At 38.2% G+C, this 26,944-nt stretch overlaps 1 non-coding gene across 1 annotated transcript; it reads left to right on the forward strand.

Moving 5' to 3' along the window:
* Positions 1-10,796: 10,796 nt before the first annotated feature.
* On the forward strand, positions 10,797-10,903 carry LOC140856795 (small nucleolar RNA R71). The gene has a single exon (XR_012140397.1). It is a non-coding gene; the product is annotated as a small nucleolar RNA R71 (small nucleolar RNA).
* The last annotated feature ends 16,041 nt before the right edge of the window (positions 10,904-26,944 follow it).

A 26,944-nucleotide genomic window follows, 5' to 3' on the forward strand; every position in this document is an offset into this window, starting at 1 on the left:
AAATGATATGCTAATTATACAAATTTATGTTGATGACATAATTTTTGGGTCTACTAATGAATCCCTTTGTCAAGACTTCGCTAAGCTTATGCAGGGGGAGTTCGAGATGAGCATGATGGGAGAACTCACCTTCTTCCTCGGACTCCAAATCAAACAATCAAAAGAGGGAATCTCCATCACCCAAAGCAAGTACACCAAGGAACTACTCAAAAGATTTGGAATGGAGAACTGTAAACCAATTGGCACACCAATGAGTCCCTCATGTAAGCTTGACAAGGATGATGAAGGTAAAAGCGTAGACTTAAAATACTATAGAGGTATGATTGGCTCATTATTATATTTAACTGCAAGTAGGCCTGATATAATGTTTAGTGTTTGCTTATGTGCTAGATATCAATCTAATCCTAAAGAATCTCATTTGAATGCTGTTAAAAGAATCCTTAGATACTTAAATGGTACTCAAACTCTAGGGTTATGGTACTCTAAGGACTCACAAATTAATTTATTAGGATATTCAGATGCTGATTTTGCTGGATGTAAATTAGATAGAAAAAGTACAAGTGGAACTTGCCAATTTCTTGGAGTTAACCTAATCTCATGATTTAGCAAGAAACAAAATTCGGTGGCACTGTTTACGGCTGAGGCCGAATACATTGCAGCCGGAAGTTGTTGTGCTCAAATCTTATGGATTAAGCAACAACTCGAAGACTTTGGAATCAAACTTAATGAAACACCAATAAGATGTGACAACACAAGTGCCATAAATCTATCTAAAAATCCAATTCAACATTCAAGATCCAAACATATTGAAATAAGACATCATTTCATAAGAGAACATGTTCAAAACAAAAATATAATTCTTGAATATGTTTGCACTGAGAATCAATTAGCTGATATCTTTACAAAGGCCCTTAGTGAGGATAGATTCTGTGAAATTAGGAGAAATCTAGGAATTCTAGATCCATTTGCCTAAAATTTTTCAATTTCCAAAGAATTGATTAGAGCTCAAGTTTCAACATCTATCCTGATCATAAAAGCTCAAATTTATCATTCTAAAAATTATCATTGAGCAAAATTCCTTCACTCAAAATTTCAAATTTTTTTGGAATTTATTCATATTTTTCCTGATTTTCTGAACTTCATAAGTTGACCCCCTTGAGTCGACTCAATGGCAAACTTGTAAATCCCACCAACTTTCAACGGGTTCATTGTTTTTATACTGAAACCCTGTTCGTGAGACGACTCATCTTCTCATCGTTCTTCTTCCAAAAGCCGTCTTCTCCAACTCTTCTTGCTCCAAATTCAAGGATTAATTTTGAGGCAATTCTCCCTCCTCCTCTCCACCAAAAATCGCCTCCTTCAAAAGGATTTTCTGTGCTTTCTCGCTTTGCTTGGCGCGGTTGGAACGTGCCCTAGCACTTTACCGAACTTCCAAAATCCACTTCTTTTCTCCACCAAAATCCTTCGTCACTCTCTTGTGATCCCTCCTCCACTCAATTCAAGTCTTCTTGTCTGCAACTTTAGTGGATATGGCTCCAAAGATGAAGCTTCCCCAAAGAAGGAAATAAATCCGTGAGCCTGAAGAAGTTGTCCGAAAGAAAAGGCATGCTCAGTCTTCAACTGCTCCCACTCCAGTTTCAGTACCTACTCAAGGTCCCTCTCAATCCTCCATAAGCCCCAGTGTAAATCCTCTTTCTGATAGAAAAGTAGAAACCGGAAAAAATATAGATTTTCGGTTCTTTGAGAGAGAAGGCTTTACTTTTGCAAGTAAAATTAAAAATCAAGGATGGAAACTCTATTGCTCTCTTAAGGAAGTCACCTATGTTGACCTAGTAAGAGAATTCTACCAGAATCTACATTATGGAAATGGGTCAGTGACTTCAATTGTAAAGGGAATTAATATCTGCATGGATTCTAGGATATTGGGAGAAATACTTCAGTTGCCTAGTGAAGGATATTCATATATGGAACTCTCAATTAAAGAAGAGGGGATCAGAATAATCTTAGGAGAAACTTATTCAGGAAGTTTAAACAAGTTAGAAGCAAAGATTTTGTCCATTGAGATGAGGGTGCTGCATCAGATAGTTTCAAAGCTCTTCCTTCCTAGGAGTGGTAGACATGACTTACTTTCCAGCAGAGATATATGTGTCATGTTTCATGTCATCACTCAGACCCCCTTGAACCTCCCTGCACTTATGATAGAGGCCATGAGAGAAACTTTGAACAGATCCAAGGCACACTTGCCTTATGGTATGGCCCTTACTAGAGTATTTAGGAGGTTTGGAGTTAGCTATGAGGGGGAGGCACCTACCAAACTCTCACATGTGGACACTTTCAACCAACACAGCCTGCACCGAATGAAATTACAAAGACTGTTGGTGGTTGGATCAAGGGCTCTGAAGAAAGAACTGAGGATAGAGCTGAAACAAGAGCTGAAGACAGAACTGAAGGCAGAGTAGAAGAAGAGGGTCCATCTTCTCCTGTACATGACTTCAGGGCAGCTTCACCAGATACCCAGTTCATTCCTGATACTGAGGCAGGCCCTTCAGAGTTTACTAGGATGCCCACACCAGTATATCAGCCAGAGAGCAGAGCACCTCATTCAGAGTTCAGACTGGCTGACGATCAGATCGAGCATATATCTCAGCGTGTGGCTTCTTTGCTGTCTAGTCAGTGGGGTAGTACTTCTTTTGCACCTGGAGCCACCTCTTCTGATCAGACCATTACTTTCCACATCTCCACTGTGTTTCAGATGATATCAGATCAGTCCATCAGGATCCAGCAGCTTGAGGACACAGTCTGGAGACTTACTGGCAGAGTTCTTGACTTGCAGGGGCAAGTCCTTGCTTTGGCCCATCCCCAGCCACAGGAGTCTACTATTGAGGTCACAGACCTCACTGCAGAGGCTGGCAGGCTCAGAGGAGCACTAGAAGGTGGATATGAATTACTGAGGAAAGAGATCCGAGGATCGAGTGCGCATGCTACCACTCAGTTCACTGCTCTACTTCAATCTGTTTCCAGAGCACTGAACGTACTTGATTCTATCAGACTCACCCTTTCTGTTCAGTCCTTAGCATCTTAGCGGTCTCAGCCACCCAGTTCATCTCGCTCTCCCACTCGTGGCAGAGGCAGACGGGGTAGAGGATGCACTTCTGATCCATCATCTCCTCACCCTATCTCTGATGACTCCGATCATTGACTTATCTTGATCTTTACTAGATCCTAGGTGTTAGTATCTTGTTCTAGGATCTATACTTTGGGGCCATGTATTGACAATTAGCTGGTTGAATTTTATTTTTAAGAATTATGTATTGAAATAATTATGATATTAATGGAATCATCTTTTACCTATATGATATTGATCATATTTTGGTTATATATATTCTCCTTGTTGAAATATTATCTTCTCCTTGTTGTTGTTTGCTGTTGATAATTGCTATATTAAGGGGGAGCAAACATCTGTGATATACTCTAAAAGGGGAGAAATTAAAGAATATTTCCAAAAAAAAAAAAAAAAGGGAATAGTTAACCATGTCTGATGATGTCAAAAAGGGAGAGAAAGTAAACAATTAAACAAAAAGCAAGCAACTCACTAAAAACAAAACCCTAAATTATGAAAGAAAAAGGGGGAGAAATTAAACAAAAAAAAAATTTAAACAAAAAGCAACTCATCAAAGGCAAAACCCCAAAAGCAAAATTACAAATTATGAGAAATTAATTGAAGAATTTAAAGTACAATGCTAAGTACAATGCAATTATGTAACTTTTAAATTACTTCTTTACATATGCTCTGATTTACCTTAAAAATTTAAATATGCTCTGATATATTTTAAAATTCAAACTTGCTCTGATATATCTTTTGAAATTTACCTTGATACATCTTAAGAAATTTAACTTACTCTGACACTCCCTAAAATTTTTTTTAACTTGCTCTGATACATTATAAAATTTTCTCTGATACATTACAAAATTTGTTCTGATACAGTGTGAAATTTTCTCTGATACATTACAAAATTTGCTCTGATACAGTGTGAAATTTTCTCTGATACATTACAAAATTTGCTTTGATACAGTGTGAAATTTTCTCTGATACATTATAAAATTTGCTCTGATACAGTGTGAAATTTTCTCTGTTATATTATAACATTTACTCTGATACATTGTAAAATCTTTTCGGATAACATTGTAAAAATTATTTTTTCTTGCTCTGATATATTAAAAAAATTTATTTTTCTCTCTTGCTCTGATATATCTTAAACTCAAAATGATCTAATACTCTTTTCAAATATTTATGAAAATGGATAAACTATTTTTGCATATGACCATTTATATCACATGCCAAAAGAATCATATTTTTCAAGCATATACACCTATAGTGCATTTTTTTTGAAATTAATGCATTCACATAAATGCTTTTGTTCAAGTGTTTTGTCATCATCAAAAAGGGGGAGATTGTTGCTCCTAGATTGATTTTGATGATTACAAAGCAGATTGAAGGGATACAAATAATTTTAAAATGAAAAAGTCCTTATGCTCTTCAAGGGCAAAATCATAATTTCACTAAAATCCTGATTTGATAGTACCATTTGGTAGAACAAATGATTTGAAATCTATTGGTGAAAATTTCATTGTGTTTGGACTTATATTTTTGAAGTTATGAAGGTTTGAAGTGCATGAGTCGACTCATGAGTCAACTCATGGCACTGTGAGCTGATTGGCACGCAAAATTTCTCCTTGGCACGCTAGTTTTCTGGCTTGGCACGACCTGTGAGTCGACTCATGAGTCGACCCACAAGGCATGAGTCGACTCATGAGTCGACCCCTGCTAATTTGAGCCAAGAATTTCCAGAAACGCATTCTCTGGTTTTTGCAACAGAGGTCGACTCATGAGTCGACCCCTGAAGCATGAGTCGACTCATGAGTCGACCCCTGCGATAGGAAATGTCAGCAACGGCTATTTTTTTGCCCGTTTTAATTGCCTTTTATGCTTCCTAAAATTGCTCTAACGGCTCTTTATCTGCCTAAATTGTTTTCTCTTGCTTCTAATGTCATAAAATGCTTTAAATGGTGAAAGAAATTGCAGATTAAATAGCAGATCAAACGTGAAATCAAAGTAGAGAAAAACAGAAGAAAGGATCCAAAATCTGCATGAAAAAGCCTGAGATCAACGAAATATCCAAAAAGAAAAAGAGAGAGGATCCACAATATACAAGAGAGATTGTGAAAGAGAAAAGCAAGAGCATTCAAGAGGATCTTTCAAGCCTATTGTTCAACCTTGATCTAGAGATCTTCCAAAGCTTTCAAGAGATCTTCAATCAACAATCAACCTCTTCTCAAGTATTTGTTCAAGCGTTCATCCACCTTGAGAAAATTCGAAAAGGGGTTCTTCATTTGAGTAAAGTTTTTATTGTTATATTAGCTCATTTAAAGGAGCTGTTATTGTATTAATCTGTGCTCAAAATTTTCTAACTCTTTGTGAGTTTTAGTTCTTGTTTTTGGAGGATTTCCAAAACAAGGAAAGGTTGATCCGAACCTGAAATCGGAGTGTTTTGGGTTTACTTGTACCCAGGAAACAAGTGATCTAGCTTGGGATAGCTAGTGTCGGAGTTTCCGACGTTTTGTATTCGGGTTGAATACAAAGTATAGTGGATTGAAATTCCCAAGTAGGAGCTTGGGGAGTGGATGTAGGTGCAAGGTTAGCACCGAACCACTATAAATCCTTGTGTTTGTGGTGTGCTTTATCGCTTCACTTTATTTCTTTATTATAATCTTGCATTCCTGCTTTAGGTAATTAATATTGAATTAAAGTCTTTGTTTTGTTCTTCATAAGTAATCAGTTGGGCTTAAAATTTTTAGAAACCCAATTCACCCCCCCTCTTGGGTTGCATAGCTGGGCAACAGATCACCTCACACCAGGTTGGATGGCAGGCTTCCATAGGAGGTGTGGTCTAGGAGGACAGTTGGGCTGGGCCATCTACAGGTACTTGGGTGCACGGCCTATGTGCACATTGGAGCTGGTGAGCGAAGCAAGCTAGATGCCAGATCACGCAAGATGGTATTTCTAGGCTATCCGTGAGGAGTCAAGGGATACAGGCTGTGGGATCCCTTTGAAAAGAAGGTCGTCATTAGTCGGGATGTGACTTTTGATGAAGAGTCAGTCCTACGGAGGTGAGCAGGCATGGAGGAGCAGGAGGAGGTCCAGCAGGGCACTGCTGGACAGCTTACCTCTTTGATTTTGCCTCTTGCAGGTACTACTGGAGGACATGACATTCAGACCTACCTAAGGTGTCTCCACAGGTGGAGAAGACTCAGATGGATGATCGAGGCGGAGAGGTCCAGCAGGAGCGAGCTGGATCGAGGACTGATATCAGTGTTGCCCTACATAAGCCCAAGAGGACCATCAGGCAACCAAACCGATATGGCTTCGAAGAGATGCTATCATATGCCCTGGTGACAGCAAATGGAGACCCATATACGTATCAAGAGGCTATTGAGAGCTAGGACAGAGAGCGGTGGGTCCAGGCGATGTCCGAGGAGATGCAGTCTCTCCACCAGAACCAGACGTGGCGATTGGTGCAGTTGCCACAGGGGAAGAGGCCCATTGGCTGCAAATGGGTCTACAGTCGCAAGGAAGGGCCTTCAGAGCAGGGAGGTATCAGATTCAAGGCGAGGTTAGTGGCCAAGGGATACTCCCAGAAGGAAGGCATCGACTTCAGCGAGGTCTTCTCTCCCATCGTCAGACATACTTCCATCAGAGTGCTGCTGAGCATTGTAGCAGCTCAGGATTTAGAGCTGGAGCAGATGGATGTAAAGACGGCGTTCCTCCTTGGACATTTGGAGGAGAGGATTTACATGGAGCAGCCACCCGATTTCAGGGATCCAGGATCAGAGGAAAAGGTATGTTTGTTGCAGAAGTCACTGTACGGGCTGAAGCAGTCGTCGAGGCAATGGTACAAGTGGTTTGACTCCTATGTGCGCAGCATTGGACTTTTCAGGTGCGAGTTTGATCCTTGTGTTTATGTTCAGTCTCTTGAGGATGGTTCTAGGGTGTTCCTACTCTTGTATGTGGATGACATGCTTATAGCATACAAGAGTAGGAAGGTTGTGCAGGATCTAAAGGCATCCTTATCTCAGGAGTTTGAGATGAAGGATTTGGGCCCTGCAAGGAAGATCCTAGGCATGGAGATTTTTAGAGACCGAGCCTGGAGGGTGCTGCATCTATCTCAGGGGGGCTACATACGGAAGGTCTTAGAGAGGTTCGGGATGGAGGGAGCAAAGCCGGCGGAGCTGCCACTTGTCGGTCACTTCAAACTCTCGAAGACCATGGCGCCACATACTGAGGTGGAGGCTCAGGAGTTGGAGACGGTTCCTTATGCTTCAGGAGTTGGGAGCTTAATATATGCGATGGTCTGTTGTAGGCAAGACATCACTCATGCAGTGAGTCAGGTTAGCAGGTTCATGATGCAGCCTGGCAGGGAGCATTGGAGAGCTCTGAAGTGGATATTCAGATACCTGATGGGTTCAGTTGGAGTTGGCATCTACTACAGACAGTGAGGAGGTGCAGTGGGATACTCTAACATGTCTAGGGAGGCTCAGGGGCTGATTGGCGGTTATGTAGATGCAGATTTCGATGGAGATGTGGATATCCGGAGGTCTACAACAGGCTTCATCTTTAGCCTATATGGAGGTCCTATTTCTTAGAGATCGATTCTGCAGCCTATCACGGCCCTATCCACTACAGAGGTAGAGTACATCGGGCTGACAGAAGCAGCTAAGGAGGCAATTTGGCTGAAGGGTTTGTTGACGGAGATGGGCCTTACTCAGGAGGCTATTAGAGTGCACTGTGACAGCCAGAGTGCACTTCTATTAGCACAAAACTCAGTCTATCATGCAAGGACAAAGCACATCGACATTCGATATCATCGGATCAGGGAGCTTGTGGAGGATGGCGAGGTGGAGCTGGTAAAGGTACACACCAAGGAGAACCCAGCTGATGCACTTACGAAGGTACTTCCACAGGACAGCTTTCAGAGATGTGTTGAGCTGATGCGGCTGATGGACAGAGTGGAGCTGGTTGAGGCCTTGGGATACCAAGATGGAGATTGTTGTGATCCAGGTGGTGTGCCCAAGGCCCAGGGGACCAAGGCTAAGGCCAAGGTCCATCATTCATGAGGGCTTCATGGAGGCTCTAGGGCTAGTTGGGCCCTAGGTTGAAAGGCTGTGGGCCTTTCGGGTTCTTGAGGTCTAGGTTATGTGGGCCTCAAGGGACCAACTCTTTATAGGCCAGGTCTGGGCCCAGGATAGGTGAGATTAGGTCGAGTCATGGGTGTATATGGACTTGGGTTAACCTAATCTCCCATAGAGTTGGTCAAGGGAGTTTTGGGTTTGGGTCACTTGACCCTGTATTTATATATACATGTACTTGTATAGGTTTGATCAAGCCAAGAAAATACATAACTCTTTCTCCCAAGTCTCTCTCTCTCCAGCTGCTCTCCATGCCCCAGGAGCAAGAAACCCTAGGGTTTCTTGCCGCCAGTCCATAAAAGGAAAGAAAAGAAGGGGAGGTGCGAGCCCCCTTCTCCTTTGTGCCGCCAACCAGATTTCTCTCTCCCTCTCTTGCAGCCACCCAAGCATCAGGTCCAGGACCTGGAATCCCTTGAGAAGAGGTTGATACAAGTTCCTCTTAGATTTGGAGTTGATCTGAGGTCGTTTGAGGCACGGGTGAGATCTCCATCAGCAGATCTACAGGAAAGGCTGCAGCAGGACAGATCTACGAGGTCTATCTTCATCTATCTTCTTTCCTATCTAAAATATCTCGATTTGAGATCTACAAATTGAGAGACCTCGATCTTGGCCTGATCTAGTTGGGTACCAGATCTTGAATTTTTTAGAGGTGATTTCAGAGGCATTCTTCATCTGAAACGAAAGGCTGACGAAGAAGACAGCAACCAGGCTGATTTCGTCAAGGGCATTAGATCGTGTCCAGAAGTCTCCAGATCTGTTCGTTGCTGGTTCTGCTGCACCCAAGGTCCGTGGGAGGAGCCGGGATCATGCTCCAACATTTACAACCTTTGCAACCTCCAAGTTCTCATCCTTAATTGTTGCTGCCTGTACTATACAAGTCTCAAGAGGTTCTTTAGGATGTTCAAGCTGAAAAATCTTTCGGATTAGCTCATCAACACAATCAATTTGATAAACACTATCAGTAAATGAAGGATACTTGGTTGTCCTACTCAAATTAAACTCTATATCCTCTTCACCCACTTTCAGTGTCAACTTATCATTTTTAGCATCAATTACCGCTCCAACTATGGCTAAAAATGGTCGACACAAAATGATAGGAATTTTTACAACTTCCTCCATTTTCAGGATAATGAAATCTATAGGAATGTTAAACTTTCTTACCTTCACTAAAACATTCTCCAAGATGTCCATAGGATACTTCACTGATTTGTCTGCTAGCTGTAAAGAAATGGTGGTAGGCTTGAGCTCCTTCAATCTTAGCTTTCTAGAAACAGACAAAGGCATCAGTGAGATACTAACACCCAAATCACATAAAGCTTTACCAAAGTCAACATTATCAATAGTACAAGGGATAGAAAAATTTTCTGGATCTTTAAGCTTTGGTGGAAGCTTGTTCTGAATTATTGCACTACACTCAGTCAAAGCTATGGTCTTATAATCCTCCAATTTCTTCTTATTAGACATATGATCTCCTTAAGAAATTTTGCATAGGCTAAAATTTGAGCCTAAGCATCTGTAAAAAGAATATTAATATGAAGTTACCTAAACGCTTACAAAAACTTCTCAAATTATTTATCTAGTATATTTTGCTTAAGTCTCTACGAAAAAGGAATAGGGAGAACATAAGGTTTGACAGGTGGTGGTGTAGACTCGATCTCAGCCCGGTTTGGTTCTTTGTCACTTTGTTCACCGAGAGCTGGGTTGTCAACTTCTTCATGCTCTATTTTATTTTCATCACCCACCATAGTCTCACCACTTACCTAACCAAGTTGCTTACCACTTCTCAATGTGACTGCTTTACAGTGCTTTTTTGGTTTCACCTCGATCTCACTAGATGGATTTTCTTGTCCACGTGAATTGATTGAACTTACTAACTGCACCATTTGTATTTCCAAGTTCCTGTTATAACCAGCCAACTGATCTATTTTGGCCTCCAATTTCTCAAATCTGTCCGAAGTCACATTGGCTAATTTTTCAATAGCCAATTCTCAAGATTGCTTGCTCTCAGGTTGTTGTACAATTCCTTAAGGTCTTGGCTGAAAATCAGGGGCATTAAGAGGTTTGAAACTGCTACCTTGATTATCTTGATCCTTCTAAGAGAAGCTGGGATGATTCCTCCATCCTGGATTGTAGGTGTTGGAAGAGGGATTGCCCTGCTGCCTGTTGAAGTTAGAAACAAACTGAGCTTATTCTACCTGCTGACAATCAAAACTCATGTGAGCTCCTCCACACCAATCACAACTAAAAATAGGGTTAGAAACAACATTAGCAGTACCAAGCTTAGCAAACATTTTTACAAGAGAATCAACCTTGGTATTCAACATATTGATACCATCAATATCATACATACCTGGTGCTCTTTTAGGCATACCTCTCTCATTTGACCATTGATAGTTATTGGAAGCCATCTCTTCCAACAACTCATAAGCTTCTATAGTAATCCTGATTGAATGCGTTAATCCATCAAGGCACCTCCTGCAGTAGCATCTATAGTAATCCTGACTGAATGCGTTAATCCATTATAAAAAGTTTGCACAATCAACCAATCAGGAAGATCATAATGTGGACACTTCCTCTGCAAATCTTTATATCTTTCCCAGGCTTCATACAAAGATTCACCATCTAACTGCATAAAACTAGTAATGTCATTTCTGAGTTTTATAGTCTTATCTGGGGAAAATACTTATGCAAGAAGGCTTGTGACAAGGTGTTCCATGTTGTAAAAGAATTTGAAGATTTGAAACTCAACCAAGCCTTAACATTATCCTTAAAGAAAAAGAAAATAACCTTAACCAAATTGCATCCTCACTAGCTCCATTGATCTTGATAGTGTCACATATCTCCAAAAAATTGGATAAGTGCTCATTTGGGTCCTTTGTAGTTCCTCCACCAAATTGTTCTTGCTATACCATCTGAATGAGATTAGGTTTGATTTCAAAATTGTTGGCATTGATAGTTGGTTTCACAATGCTTGTCTGAGCCTCATTGATATTAGGCATTGCATAATCATGCAAGGTCATTTGGTTCTCGGCCATGACTATTAGCTGTTCTTCCTCTAGTCTTCATTCTTTCCTTAGTGCGTGCAAAGTACATTTGATCTTTGGATCCAAATTCTCCAACTCCAGACTATGGCCTCATCTCATGCACCAAAAATAACCTGAAACACAAGAAACACAAAATAAATAAAATTAAAGCAATTAAAACTAACAAACAAGAACATAAAATTTTAACAAAACAAAGCAAACAAAATAGTCCAGATTAATAAGAAATTTTTTTCTCGTTGATATAACAATCACTCCTCTCTGACAATAATGCTAAAAACTTGATGTCCCTTAAAACTAATCCACAAGTGTATGGATCGTAAGTAGTAGTAAAGGGCAAATAAAGTATCGTTCCCACAAGAAAGAGGTTCAAGTACCAAAATTCTGATCTCTTATATTATCTAGCCAAGCCAAGTTCAAATGATTAAATTTGAAATTCAATTAAATTAACTGATTATTGGTTGTAGTACCTAAGACCAAATCGAATGCAAAGTTTTAAGGTTTAAGTTAACAATGATTGATGGGCTCCTAGAATATAGATTTCATCACTTGATTTCCTGGGATCATTTTAACATAATAGATTGGTCTTATTCTTGTTAGTAGTAATGACTACACTCCAATTTTATGTGATGATCTCTTTCAAGATTCAACACCTATACTCATATTAATCTTAAGCCTACTTTCGTGATCTTTAATTTTAATATGAGTTCATTAAGTTCTTTAGATGTCTTCAACAAAAGTCACAATGGGGTGCCCTTATTTCTAAATAACACTGCCAAGGTTTGATGTTTTTACCAATTAATATCACACTTTATTTTTCAATCCATCATGTAACATCTTAAACATGCAATTAATGGCCAGTTATTCACACGAATTAAATTCAAAAACACCAAATTATACCAACAAGATTATCCGATTAAGAGCATCAAATAATCATAGGAAAATCAAGGACTACATCTAAGTTCTAGGACAAAACATCTAGCTACTCATTGATAGAAAAGCACACATGATGTTCATTGAATAAAATAGAACAATAATCATCCTTTACCAACAAGAATTCAGCAAACTACAGCAGGGAGGAAGAAAGAAAGAAAGATCTATTGTAATGGAGAAGGCATGTAGATCTGATCCGGGCTCCTCTCCTCTTGAATGTCGGTTCTTGGATTTACAATCTTCACTTCCAAGCCTTCTTCCTTCCTCTTCGATGTCCTCATTCTTCCTTCTCTTCTCCCTACTCTCTAACTTCCAGATGATCCCTCTCCCAGAAATCTCTCCATGCTAGCTTTTTTTTTTCTTCTCAGTTGTCTGTCAAAAATTCCTAGTCATCTGCCAATTCCAACTGATTCTTCTTTAATTTCCCATTCTTTTCTACCTAGAATCTCTCCTTTTTTTTACAAAATCACTCAACTCATGGCTTTTAAATTTTGAAAACACATGGTCCAAAATCATGTCAGAAACTCAAGGTCGAAACAGGTTCATTCGTGAAATGAGTCAACTCATGCTGAAGTCGAGTCGACTCGTCTTCATTCCGCTATAGCATCCTGAAACTCAGCTCTCTGTCAATTTTCTCGAGTCGAAGTCTTAGTCTCGAGTCAACTTGCCTAGTTGACTCTACAGTAATCGAGTCGGCTTGGGATGAAATCAAGTCGGCTCGCCTGATACTCTTCCTAAAACTCTTTCTTTTCATGAATTTCCTTAGACCCAACTTGTTCCTTCTTTATTTTCTACCCATATTCTATCCAAGTAAATACCTTAACACCTACAAAATATAAAAAAAATCAAAAATTAAGTAAATACAAAATAAAACCCAAAATACTAACAAAGCAACTAATAAACATAGAAATCAACCTAAAACCAAGTACTTATGACCACAAAATTTATGCAAATTATTCTCCAATCAGATATCCATCCTTGAGTCAGATATCCAACATCTCCTCAAGGCAATGATCTTGAGCTGAAATTTAAGAATAAAAATTTTCTTCAATCCAACAGAAAACTTGATATATCATTATATTGTAAATATAATATTTTGATATCATATATTATATTATATTATATCATATTGATACTATATAATATATTTATGATATATTATATCAATTACAATATATTATTAATGATATTATTGTTATATTATTATTCAAAGATAATTTTCAATTACAACATAAATATATTATTGTACATTATAATTATATAATTAAATATTTAATAGATTCCTTATGTATGCCTTATTTTTCTAATCAAAATAAATATTAGTAATAAAAAATAATATATTATAAGTTGATTTTATAATAATATATAATTAATATATCTTTAGAGAATAAAGATTTATAAGACTAATAAATATACTTTTTATGAAATACATTAATAAATATATTAATATTTCACTGTAATATGTTTGATATAACTGATAAATATTTTTTTTGAAATATATCAAGGTATTTTGATATTTTTTAGAGTTCGTAATCTTGAGTTCCCATAAAATATCAAACATGTTACTCGTGGATATCCAAGAATCTTTAATCATTAGAATATAGCATACCAAATGCGATAATCTTAAATTATTGGAGATCAAATTATCCTAGGACAAGAATCATCAGTAATCTTTTATCATCTTGATGATCCAATTTGGGTCACCAAATGCCTCCTTAAATTATCCTCAATATGCCTATCATATAGCAGATTTCTCATTGACTATCAAATTTTGCCACCTTATTGTGATTTGTTACTTATTGTTGCAGCATTATATTGTTTCATATTCTTTATAGAAATCTGAAGAGATCTTACTGTCCCTGACTCTATCATATCAAGGCTCCATTATCATTTACAATCTTATCCTAATCTTAACAACATTGGCCGACACCAACTTACAAAAGATTGCCGGCATGCAATGAAGTGTTGCTAAACTTTTGTTGCTAGGCATGATTTTGATCAGAGGTGGTTACTAATTTACCACCTATGTTCGATATGTTCACCAATAAAGCTTGATTCGAGGCCCTTATTTCAGCAATTTATTATGAATAATATCTATAAAGTATATTCCCAACTTTTTTAATTGTTGAAATGCCAAGTGATTGTCCAATGCAATCTCATCCCCTTTCATCTCCTAACCGATCTTCCAGAACTACTAACAAGAGAGACAAATTAAACATACTAAATGGTTCCTTAGGACCTATTTGGATGTTTGGGTCCAAATCCTATTGATTTCATGACTTAACTACCAAAAGCATTAAATTGTAGATTGAGCTAAGCCTACATTAATAAATACCCAAGACTACCTTTTAGTGGGCTGACCCAACCTATAATGGTCATTTTTTTGCCCTAAGGAATTCGAGCCTGCCAACTCAAAAACTAGTCCTATATACTTATAAGCATAGGCTTAGCTCATTTTACAATCCAACATTTTTGGTTGTTATACTGGCCCAACATGCAAATATCATGGGATTTTGGACCCAACCATTCAAATATGCACTTAGTCTATTTTTTTAACTGTTTTAAGTTGCCTATCATATTATTTGTAAGGGTTTTAAATATTCTTAATACCAAACTTGGTATTGACTAGTCCAAAATGCACAATATGGAAACTTATCATCCAGCTGCTCTTTAAAGTGTTTGCTGACTATTTACCTTCTTGTTGCAGCAACAGTTCCAAAGATTTTTAGCTTCAACTTCAGTAATTTTGGTTTCTTTCAAATTTTTGTGATACCTAGTGTTGCTGCTGGAAACAGATCTGACTAGGCCATTAAGATGGCTAGTATATTGGAGGGCTCGATGAGTTGCTGCACAGATCAAGAGAGTTGGTTGGAGATCTTAATGCACCTCCTTGGCTGATGGATGATAATTGCCAAAATAGATGCAATCATAGCTAGGTTGATCATATCTAATCAGTGGCAAAGGAAAGGAGATTGAAGTCAAATCTTTAGTCCAACACCCAACTTAGTCCTAAAAAACCATAGACAAAGAATGAACTTGCTAGTGTTCGATGGGGGATCCTTTGATGTCTAAATCAAATAATTCTCAGGAAAATAACAAAAATACTATGTGAGTGGCAGAGAGATGGAAACTCAGCGCAGAGAGCTGAGAATTAAGGCTAAACTTCGAGTTTCAGTCTTAGAACTTGCCTGAAGGGTCCTCTCGAAGTCATTTATGTAGATGAGGATCGGTACCCATCACTATGGAATTTTAAGATGTGTGAATAGGCCATTTTGGATAACTATTTGCTATACGGAAGATATCGCATGGGTGATTCTCCCATGCCCAATTTCTATGATCTCATGGTTAGAGAGACCATTTGCCATTGTGGGCCAATTGTAACTAGATGGGCAGAGATTTGGGTATCTCCACACACCCCTAGACTAGCTATGTGGTGAAAGCTGATTGGCCAATATGAAGGCTCCATGGCAAGTTCTAGTTAGTCAATTTTGCCATATTGACTGTAGTTGGTTCTGAGGTGTATCACCTAGCATTTGATAGTTGGACTTATTGTGGGCCGTCATTTTTATAGTTGGTCCAATGCACATCACCTTACATGAATGGTATTTGGGGACCAATAGTATTCATTCCAACTACTAATGGTTTATTTGTTAAAAATAATCTTTTCTTACATTCTTGCATTTTGTAGACCAATTTTAAGTTGGATTTCCATCATCTTGCAAGTCCCAAAGTCGTAGCTATATTACCTATATTTTTGAACTTGTTCTATCCTTAGGATTTTGTGGCCAGGCTTTGAGACAACAATCATGCAAGTGTTATTATCTTTTACTTCATATGTTAAAAACATTTACAGGCTTATTGATTTTCTAATTTGTGATGTGAGTCATCTTTTACTTCACAAGCGCAAGCAACATAATCAGATTTGAAAGTTCTATTTTTGAAAAAAAAAAAAAGCAATATTTAGACTTTGACAAAATGATTTTCAAAACGAGAACAAAGATGATTTTGAATTTTCAATTAGGAACATAAGCAATAAAATGTTTGGAGAGGACGTCAAGAAATCATATGTCAACATCTGTAACTAGATTTATAAATTGGAAAATTTTAAAGGTAGTGTATTTATGATTTTGGAGGGAAGCCTAATGATTTGGTATGTTTGTTTGAGATTATTATCTTTTACTTCATATGTTAAAAACATTTACAGGCTTATTGATTTTCTAATTTGTTATGTGAGTCATCTTTTACTTCACAAGCGCAAGCAACATAATCAGATTTGAAAGTTCTATTTTTGAAAGAAAAAAAGCAATATTTAGACTTTGACAAAATGATTTTCAAAACGAGAACAAAGATGATTTTGAATTTTCAATTAGGAACATAAGCAATAAAATGTTTGGAGAGGACGTCTAGAAATCATATGTCAAAGTCTGTAACTAGATTTATAAATTGGAAAATTTTAAAGGTAGTGTATTTATGATTTTGGAGGGAAGCCTAATGATTTGGTATGTTTGTTTGAGAAGGTACATAGTCATGTCAAGAGGAATTTGGATATAGATCTCGACCATCTAGATCTATAAGTTTCTTCACCACCCTAATTTTTTTTTACCATGCATTTCATATAATATAATTTGAAATTTAATTTTAAATCTTGTTCTTAATTAGTGATGCCATCATATCTAAATGTCTAGTTTTTAAATTTGTGTTTCTTAAACAGCCATCATAGCAGTTCTTGAAAGTAAACTTATGGAAATTATTTATAGAATTTTCATGATTGAAATTAAATATTATGTTCAACTTGCATTGAAAAATATTTTTAAAATATTGAGCAAGCATGAAATACTAAATTTAAGTATGACATTGGATTTTTGGGTATCAAAAGCAAAATATTGGTTGATTCTACATGATGGAAATGCACAAAATAGCTATCAAATCTTATTTAGAAGTTTATGGATATTGAAAGCTCTGTATCCTTTATAAAGACTATGAGAGGGCAAAATTGTAAATATCTTTTTGAAAATTTTATAAAATAATATTTTTTTAATAAGATGCATTAATCTAGTTTTTGTACTAGTATTTTAAAAGGTAAATTACTAAGCGGATAAACATCAGCATGCCATTTATGAAAGTCATCCTTGAAATCTACAAATTATTTTCTTTTATGATGGGTAATGATACTTGTATTTGTAGAATATTTTTTCATATTTATATGCTTGATCCAACTACATGTGTGGAGACATAACTTGCTAGGCTATTAGCTTATTTTTCATTCTCTTATCTTTTTCTAGATATTGTGTAGTGCATGCTTAATTTGGGCATTGTACTAGAGAGATTAGAGGTCCAATTGTAGTTACCATATTTGAGATTTTAATGATAACTTGATCAAAATTTATGCATTATCTAGTAGGCCATGAAGATAGTATTAATGAAAATTCTTGGTTTTAAATGACTTCTAAATTTTTAAAACTTTATTTTTAAACTAATATGCAAGTGTGTAGAAATGCTATGAGTTATTCTACTTGTTTATATATTCTTGGAATTAATAAAATGTCCCGTAGAACCAAACTTCTCATGCCGGTGGGTCAGTGCATGACAAATGAACTGGTATCACTATCTAGTATATATTAGCGACAACAATATAATTCCAACAATTTACTATAACTCGAAATAGCTATATGATGATTGCAACCTCATAGCATTAAAACGGGTAGTTGCATAGTATTCTAAATGATTCACACCTATCAGCAAATGTCTGTCCCAACCTTTTTCCTAAAGGACACCATTTTCTTTAGTCTCCTATATCCTTATTCTAATGGTTTTATTTCTTCCAGAGCTGTTTAACAATAACTACCTTCTTCATTAACAATAAATTACAAAAACCTCTCTTGAGGTTTCCTTTTATTAAACTTATGCCTAGTAGTTTGAAAACCTACACTTATATCCAAATAAATTAACAACGTCAATCAAACTGCTTACATAATGTGAAAAGATGAAAATATCCACCTCTCTATTCAGCAATTAAGGAGCAATAAGAGATTTTTATCATATAAAAAGAAAAAAAACACACCTGAATGTGTTTGATCTATAAATCCTTGAAACCGTCCAAGCTTTATGGGTCCTCATCCCACAAAATTTAGCAATCGAAGCTCCTCCAAATGTAGCTCAAGGTTTTGGCCTAGTTCTTGTCACCGATGAGCCTTTCTTGGCACCACTGGGAGTAGTCATTGCTGGCAAGGATGAAGCTAAAGACAGCAAGACTGCAAAGGACAAGTATAGCAAGGAGGGACACTCAAAAGATGCGGAAGGTGCAGAAATGCACAGCGATCGTGGTAGCGAGGCATGCAACTATGAGGATGGCTGTGATGGTGATGATGTTGGACGATGTTACACTAAAGAGCCCAATGCCGCCTACAAGGATTGAGAGGAAGAGGAGGAAGGCTTGTCAAGATCCCTTTCTTATATTTACTAGTATTTATATGAGAAAATATTTTGTCTTTCACTTTGATACCCAAAACAAACATCAAGGTAACCACCATCGTAGACCCTATAGCAACAACACTACCTGCCCCTACCCATTGGCTAGGTAGACGATCATCTCGATGGACCTTGACAGTAAAGGGCTAAGCAAGAATGATCTTATGAGAGATAGGATATCGAACCAACCATAGAGGGCCACCACTGTGCCTGGCACAACTAGTTGGTGGAGTGCTACATTGGAGGCCATGCCTATATCACTAAGCACACAAACACCGCACTAGCGGTAGCAAGCAAGCTAGGCAATGGCGTTTGGGACATCTACCACCTACGATCTCCATGACATGATTGTAGAGTGCAATAGGGCTGTCCTAGGTTATAAAAATGAGGGGGCTTAGGCTTGTTCTTGAAACCTAGGGTCAGCCACGAGGCCTGCGAATGCTAGCCACGATGGTGCCTTTGGCTCACAGCTTGTCCCTCTCCTCATCATCGTTCGGAGCCATAATGCTGCATAATCTAGGGGAGGCCAGTCACAGTCTGGAGCGGGGCTGGGAACAAGGTGGGCAGCAAGGCCACCATCTATCCAGTGCCTAATCCAATAAGCATGGCCTTGGAGGTCTACTTCTTATCTAGAGCTGTCAAAATGGGCCGACCCGATCCTAACCCACATGGGCTGTGATTATAGGGACAGGGTCGGGCTCGGCCCACTTGTTAAAAGGGGCCATAAAAACCCAGCCCGGCCCTAGTCCACGTGGGCTGTGGTTTAGGGCCGTGCCAGCCCATTTTTTTTCTTTTCTTTTTTCTTTTTTTTTTCTAGGGCCAGAGTCTGCTCGGACCATTCCCCTATCAGCTGTCATCACCTGGTGCTGCATGCCGTGAGTCCACTCCCCTGTCACCGCCCGATGCCACTGCTTCTCTTCTCCAGGAACTGCTAGGAGGGAGGGGCACCGAGGATTGCTGAGAGGAGGGGCGGGGAGGGGTGCCGTGGACCATTGAGAGGACTGAGGAGGAGGGATGGGCGGCGGTATGTCGGGGAGGAGGAGGGGGCAGGCCGAGAGGAGGGAGGGCCATCAAGGTCCAAGAGGGAGAGGGAGGGGGGTTCTTGCGCTGGGGAATCGAGGACCGAGAGGGAGAGGGAGGGGTGGTTCTCACACCCGAGACCGAGAAAGAAGTTGGGGCGGCATGCGGGAAGGGGCACAAGGACTGTCGAGAGGAGGGGGATGGTGAGGAGGGGTGTAGCGGTACATCATAGAGGAGGAGGGGGGGCCAAGAGGAGGAGGGAGGGCCGTCAGGGACAGAGAGGGAGGGGGGTTCTCGCGTCGGGGAGTTGGGAGAGGGAGGGTGTGGGCCAGCCCATGGGCTGACTCAGTCCTAATCCAGTTTAGCCCATGAGCTATAAGGGTCGGGCCAAAAAGCCCACTTGCACAAATGGGCCAGAATTTTTTAACCCGGCCTGGCCCATTTTTAGGGCCAAATGGGCTAGTCCATGGGCCCTAGCCCATTTTGACATCTCTACTCTTGTCCCAAGTGTTGAGCTCTCCGATTCAAGGCTATTTTTGTTATTTTATAAATTTAATTTAACATGGCATTTGGGTCCATCTAAAATTAATGGTTTGTCGTCTAAATGTATGGGTTAAAGTGTAGGTTAAAAATAAACATCATCGATATAAATGCAAGTTTTTCAGGCCACTGAATGTAAATATAATCTACACTTAGCCTCTGGAGGATTTTTATAACTTATTTAAAAAATAAAGAAGAAAAAAGAAAGGAAAAGGACACTATTTTGTCCCTAGCTAGTGTCTATTAACTTAGGAATAACAGATCTACCAATAGCATAGAAACTTCTGCTAGCAATAAGAGTCTTGCTGAGGGAGTATATTTGCCTATGGCAAAACATACTATGGGTGCTGGCTATATTTTTGCTGATAGTATGCCGACAGTATTTGTTGCTCAGCAGAAGTATTATTGCTTGCAGCAGATCTCGAACCCCCTTCATTAATAATCAATCTTCATCCTAAAGCTCCATCCCTCACCGTCTCTTGTTGGCATCCCAGGAATCGAAGGAATCCATTGAATGTGGTGCCTTCCAAGGATGAATCCTTGTTGGGGGAGGGGCAATTAAAGCAACTGCATGGAGACTTGGGTTTCCGAGGGCATGCCGTGTTGTGGAGCACCAGCCTATCACTTAAAAGGGAATGAGAGGAGATAATGGCATAGGCCCCAATGGCCATGGTTGGGTTTCAAGAGAAGGCTATGGATCCTGGTGAAGGGTTGGCACTTTAGAGTCTTCTTCCTTTTTCATTTTTTAACTTTTATGTTAATTTTTATTTGATGACTCATGATTCGAGCAAACAATTACTATCTATATTTACTGTTTGTTGGATTTTTATAATTGCAAATATTGATTGTTACAATGATTTTTTTTTATATTTTCAGTCAAGCAAGTTTAAGAAAAATCATTACTTTATAATTTAAAAATGATAATGGAGGTTCTTCTTCCCTTTTTTTTTGTAATGACAAAAAATCATTATTCTAATAATGGTCAATTTTTATATCCAAATATTTCTAGTTCAACATATTTAAACAAATAATGATTATTATCTTGATTATAGTAATAAAAAAGGGTAAGGGAGCATCTCATTAATTTGGGATATTGGCGTTATTGAAACCTTGGTAGTCAAAATAAATTAATTATTACAACTAGATAGATGAAGCGTAAGCTAAAAACCTATCTGCAAGGTGTCAATCTCTCACGCACTGCATCCCAACAAATAAATAAAAGCACTAGTCAATGTAGATGCAATTGCACCGAACCAAATAGGATCAATTCCATCCACATGCAACTTAATTGCATGCTAATCCAGTTAAATGCATCTTGAACTGTGGTATAGAATGACCAATAATAATCATTATAAAGCTTGATATTTTATTTTGAGATATTTCTAGTTCACCAAATTTAAATACGTAATGACCATCATCTTGCTTGTAATAATAAACAAGGGTAATTAGGGAGGGGATTCATTAACTTGAGATATCAGCATTATTGAAACCTCTTTTGTATTCGAAACAAACTATTTATTATAACTCGGCGGATGAGCATAAGTCAGAAAATCTATTTGCAAGGTGACTATTTCTCCTGCACTGCTTCCCAACAAACAAAAGAAAAAGCTATAGTCACTGTAGTTCTAGTGGCATCTAAGCAAATAGGATCAATTCTAACCGCGTGCAACTTAATTGCATGCAAATCCAATTAAATGCATCTTGAGCTGCAATATATATCTTCAATCGCATGATTCCAAGCAGTCATGAAATATACATGGAGGCATGAAGGTGACATCCTTTGAGATTATTTCTGTTAGGCCTGCGGGTCCCTATGACCAGAAAATATAAAAGGGAGAAAACTCTTTATGTACAAAGTATGCCAGCCCTGCAGAGCAATAGCATCTGATTCCAAATTCAGATGATGCGATACTGATTGTCCTAATAGGCCCCTAAAAATGAACATTTGAATATGATATTAGAACATCATCGTTCACTTTTACATAGCCATTCCAGAGATCATTCTAATGGTTTTCTAAAATGAGATCCTTTGGAAACTTGATATCGGTCTCGAATTTTTTGACTTCATGTTAAGTGATAAGGCCAGTTGATCCTTCTTAAATTTGATCATGCCTCCTATATAGAAATGAAGGTGCTCACCTTCATCGGATTGCAAAACCTTCTACACATTAACATGTTAAAATGTGATCCAGATACACTTTTAATCAACATCCATCCTGCACAAAGTGCTGGAAATTCACAAGGAGGAGATACAGGAATTGTCATCATCCTTTGGTTTCCGATTCTGACCATTAAAGATGAACTTTTTGATACCATAATTAATCACATTATTTAAATAAAGAGCAAGACACAAATTAACAGAAATAAAAGATTCCAAAGTTATTATTAAGCAACATCCCAGATTGAGGACCTAAGAGAACAGCGCACTAGTGTCATTAAAAGTCGTGACCAGGTGGAGGTTGTGCAGCCCAACATATATGATAAAGAGAGAGAGAATATATGCAATGCCCAATGATGCTCCGATAATTTTGATGCACGAAATCAGCATGCTCCGTCTGCGGTTAATTGCAAACGATCTACATGCAGGGCAGAGCGAGGACGTATTCAACCATCGCGTGATGCAGTCTCTGTGAAACACATGCCCACAATATTGCAGCTGTCCCACCTGGTCTCCTCCAACGTCCAATGCCTCCAAGCAGATCATACAGCTTTCCTCGACAACTGCGACTGGTATATTACGATGGTGGATTCTTCTACGGTAGTTGGTGATTGGATGTCATTGGCTTGAGGATCCATGGTGAAGGGAGGGAGGAGGAGGAGAGGGGAGATTTGTTGAAGGAGGAAGAAGAGGAGAGGATCTTAAAAAGGCTCTGATTGGTCTATGATTTGTTTTGTATTTCCATCTGGGGCGAGGCAGATTCCAACTTCAAGTAGTATAGCTTGAGAGAGAGATTTTCTGAAACGTATCCCCTATCGAACACGTCTGGAGGATCCCGACTCCGTCTGTCCTTTCTAATTTAAACTACGACATATTTGGCAAGAAAATATCCCTCCTCGTCATCGCTCCAATCTAATCCTAACGCAATGCCGTGTCTCCCAATCCTGTTTAGTCAACGATCTCGCCGTGCTTTATTTTTCTGGTTTTGTGCTCTGCTTTTGATCAATAAAATTGATGGAGTTTCTTGAATTGATTTGGACAACATTGATGGAGTTCTCGCAGCCATTGTTGGGCCTCTTTACACTCGTTTAGGTCCAAGAACGAACTAAAGGGGCATTTGGTAGCATATAATCCCGATAGAATTATATATAATTTTGCAATAAGTAAACAGATTACACTGTTTATTTCGTTACCTTCACAGATAATGCTGTATTACATGTAACACAATATTACCTCAAAAAGATGTAATCTGATTGTCTATGAGGAGGTGGCTATATGATTACATGTAATCTTACAATCCTACAATCTTACAATAAGATAACTTCAAGACCAAAATACCCCCATCAAAATAAATTATGGGTAGTCCCAGTTGGTGAAAAAAAAAAAGAAACATAATGAATGATGTCACGAAAAATGATTGGTCTCTAAATTAAGTTATTCCTCTTAAAAATAGATAATAATCAATAAAAAAAGATGAGAATACTTTAAAAAAATTAGCTTATATTCCATGTAATCTAAATTGTATATTAAACACGGTAATGTAGGATTTTCTATAATTTTACAATAACATTACTGCACATACCAAACACTGCAATATAGGATTCTCTGTAATTTTATCAAGTAATCACATTCCTTCTGCAATCACATTGCCAAAGCAGCATTTTTATGTAATGCACCAAATGCCACCTAAGATTTACAGATTACCTTACTTTCTTACGCTCTCCTGGGTCTTGCATACTCAGACAGCGAAGAAAAAATTGATAAGGTTAATTACTTGCATACTTATTCATATTATGGCAGATCTTTTCCGTACAATACAATTTTTCATTCTAAATGCCAGTCTTGGCCGTCATTTGGATTTTTTATGGAGCATTTTTGTTAATTTAGCTCTGCATCTTGGTAAAATTTGAAGTTGTATCATGTAAAACTAATATAATAATGCATGTGCTAAATATGTAATTTATAATGAAGATGATATATTATACTACTAATTTTTTCTGCAGCTGAACAGCTTCCAGCAAACTTGACTTCATAGCATCAGGGTAGTGTCTCCTACTCAGGCAGCTCAATCTTTGAGTTTCTGAGCAATAGAGTCACCCCAATCGTATCCTCTGACAGTGAACCCCATCAAAAGATCCTCATAAAGCCATTTTAGCAAGCTTTTGAAAGCTGATGAGCAACTCCTATTGTCAAACTTTCTTATCAATGAATTCATCACAATCAATTCTACTTTGATTTTTAATAAATTAACCATTTTGATTATGGGGCATAACAACTGATGGCTGTCAATTATGCATACGGTGGACCACTTGCTAGCCAGATATAAGTGAAACATCTGTATAATCTTTTATCGATTGTTCTAGTTATGTCCCTGGATATGACATGCAGTAGGACTTCTAATGATGCTTACCATGGAATGAATTTGACCTCGTATATTAGGAAGCTACAGGAATAAAAACAATGAAACTAATGCACAAGTACTACAATCTGCCAAAAGAATTCAAAAAAAATTAAGACAATTGTCTACAGTAAACAGATACAGTAGTTATACTGTCGTTAAATATCAGATCCATATGATACATGTCTAACAATACTCCTTTATTAACCAACATATAAGTAATCATCAAAATAATAATGCGTAAACACAATAAGATGGTGCAGCTATCGTAGACCATCTAAAGTTGGTGGTATCTGTTGATCCTCAAAAGGACATTCCACAAGAACGGATGCAGCTTCCATGAACACACGATTATAAAAACTTTATAGGGCAATTAAAACTTATATGAAGATAAAGCCATCGAAACCAAAGCCGTCGAAACCATCTAGGATCTTCAAATCAGCCTGTCATCCTATCAGCCTGCAATATGCATCCACAAGAAAATCAAGTTGAATGTGCTCCTCACTGTTTGTCGAGCAGGCAGGATATCTATTGATCCTCGAAGAGACACATCCTACAGGTAGGGTAGAGATATGGCATCTCATCAACAGTAGATGCAGCTCCCATGGAACACGATTGCATGCCGTCATGCCCATCTCTTTCCCCATAGTGAACTCTTTGCTGCACACCAAGCAAGGCCCGCCTTCATCTATCATGTCACAGCCGGTAAAGAGTTGTCATTGTGGCCATGCACCTGACCTCGTCGAGCAGTAGGATTGGGATTATGGACTCCACGAGGTCCGATAATAAAATCACCACAACCACAGAACAAATCATAGATCCATATAACCATCGCACATACAACTAGCACTAAGATGCTTACTTTTTAGCGGTTGTTCTAGTTACATCCCTGAATATGAGATGCAGTAAGACTTTCAATGATGCTTACTTTTTAATGATTTTCACCATGGAATGAATTTGACCTCATACATGAGGAAGATACAAGAATAAAAACAATGAAACTAATGCACAAGTACTAAAATCTGCCAAAAAAATTAAGAAATTTGTCTACAGTAAATAGATCCAGTGGTTATATTTTGTTAAATATCAGATCCATATGATATGTCTAACAGTACTCCTTTAATTACTAATGTATAAGTAATCATCAAAATAACAATGTCCTAACTAGACATAATAAGATGGTGCAGCCATCAGCAGGCCATCTGAAGTTGGTGGTATCTATTTATTCTCAAAGAGACACATCTAGCTGGCAGGATAGAGACACGGCATGCTCTGTCAACAGCCGATGCAGCACCCATGGAACACATGATTGCGCGCTGTCATGCCTATCTCTTCCCCTATGGTGAACTCTTTGTTGCACACCAAGCAGGGCTCGCCTTCATCTAATGTCACCGCTAGTAGAGAGTTGTCATTATTGCCATGCACCTGAACTCATTGGGCAGTAGGATCAGGATTATGTACTCCACAAGGTCCAAGAATAAAATCACCACGACCACCAGACAAATCACAGATCCATAGAACCATCGCACATACAACTAGCACTAAGAAGGTAGATTATATAGCTAAAATAATAATAAAATATCCATGGGAGAGAGAGGGGGGAAAGTATGCTGTATATTAGAGTGGTTTGAAGGAACTTGGCATAAAGTTTCATGAAACTATGTGGGAGTGGTTTAAATAGAACTTCTTATAAAAGCAGATTCCGAATTGGAGTGGGCTTTTGATAGAAAACCAAGAAGGAAATCTAATGAGGAGAAGATTTCCGTTGCCAGATCAGTAGGAAGAGTTTTTTTTTTTTTTTTTTTTTTTTGCCAGATCAGTAGGAAGAAATTTTTTTTGTTGCCACAACATTAGCTTTTTCTTCATAAGAATAGAAGAAAACAGATTAGAGATGCAACCTTTGTCATATTCAATACCATTTAGTAATCCGCCACATCATTCGCTCTAAGTGATTTTCTATTCAAGGCAAAGTTTATGGCAGGCCAGATCGTTGTCCATGATGGATAGAGTAACATTGGTCCAGTCAGTTTTGAGTTCCATACCGATCTATCTTTTGCCAACATCATTTTGCTGAGGACCTCTCTGTTGAAGCTCAAATAGCTTTTTTGAAAATTCTTCTAAGGCTAGCACAGGAGTAGAGGG

This window comes from Elaeis guineensis, chromosome 3 (assembly GCF_000442705.2).
Source record: "Elaeis guineensis isolate ETL-2024a chromosome 3, EG11, whole genome shotgun sequence".
In the NCBI taxonomy this organism is placed as follows: Eukaryota; Viridiplantae; Streptophyta; class Magnoliopsida; order Arecales; family Arecaceae; genus Elaeis; species Elaeis guineensis.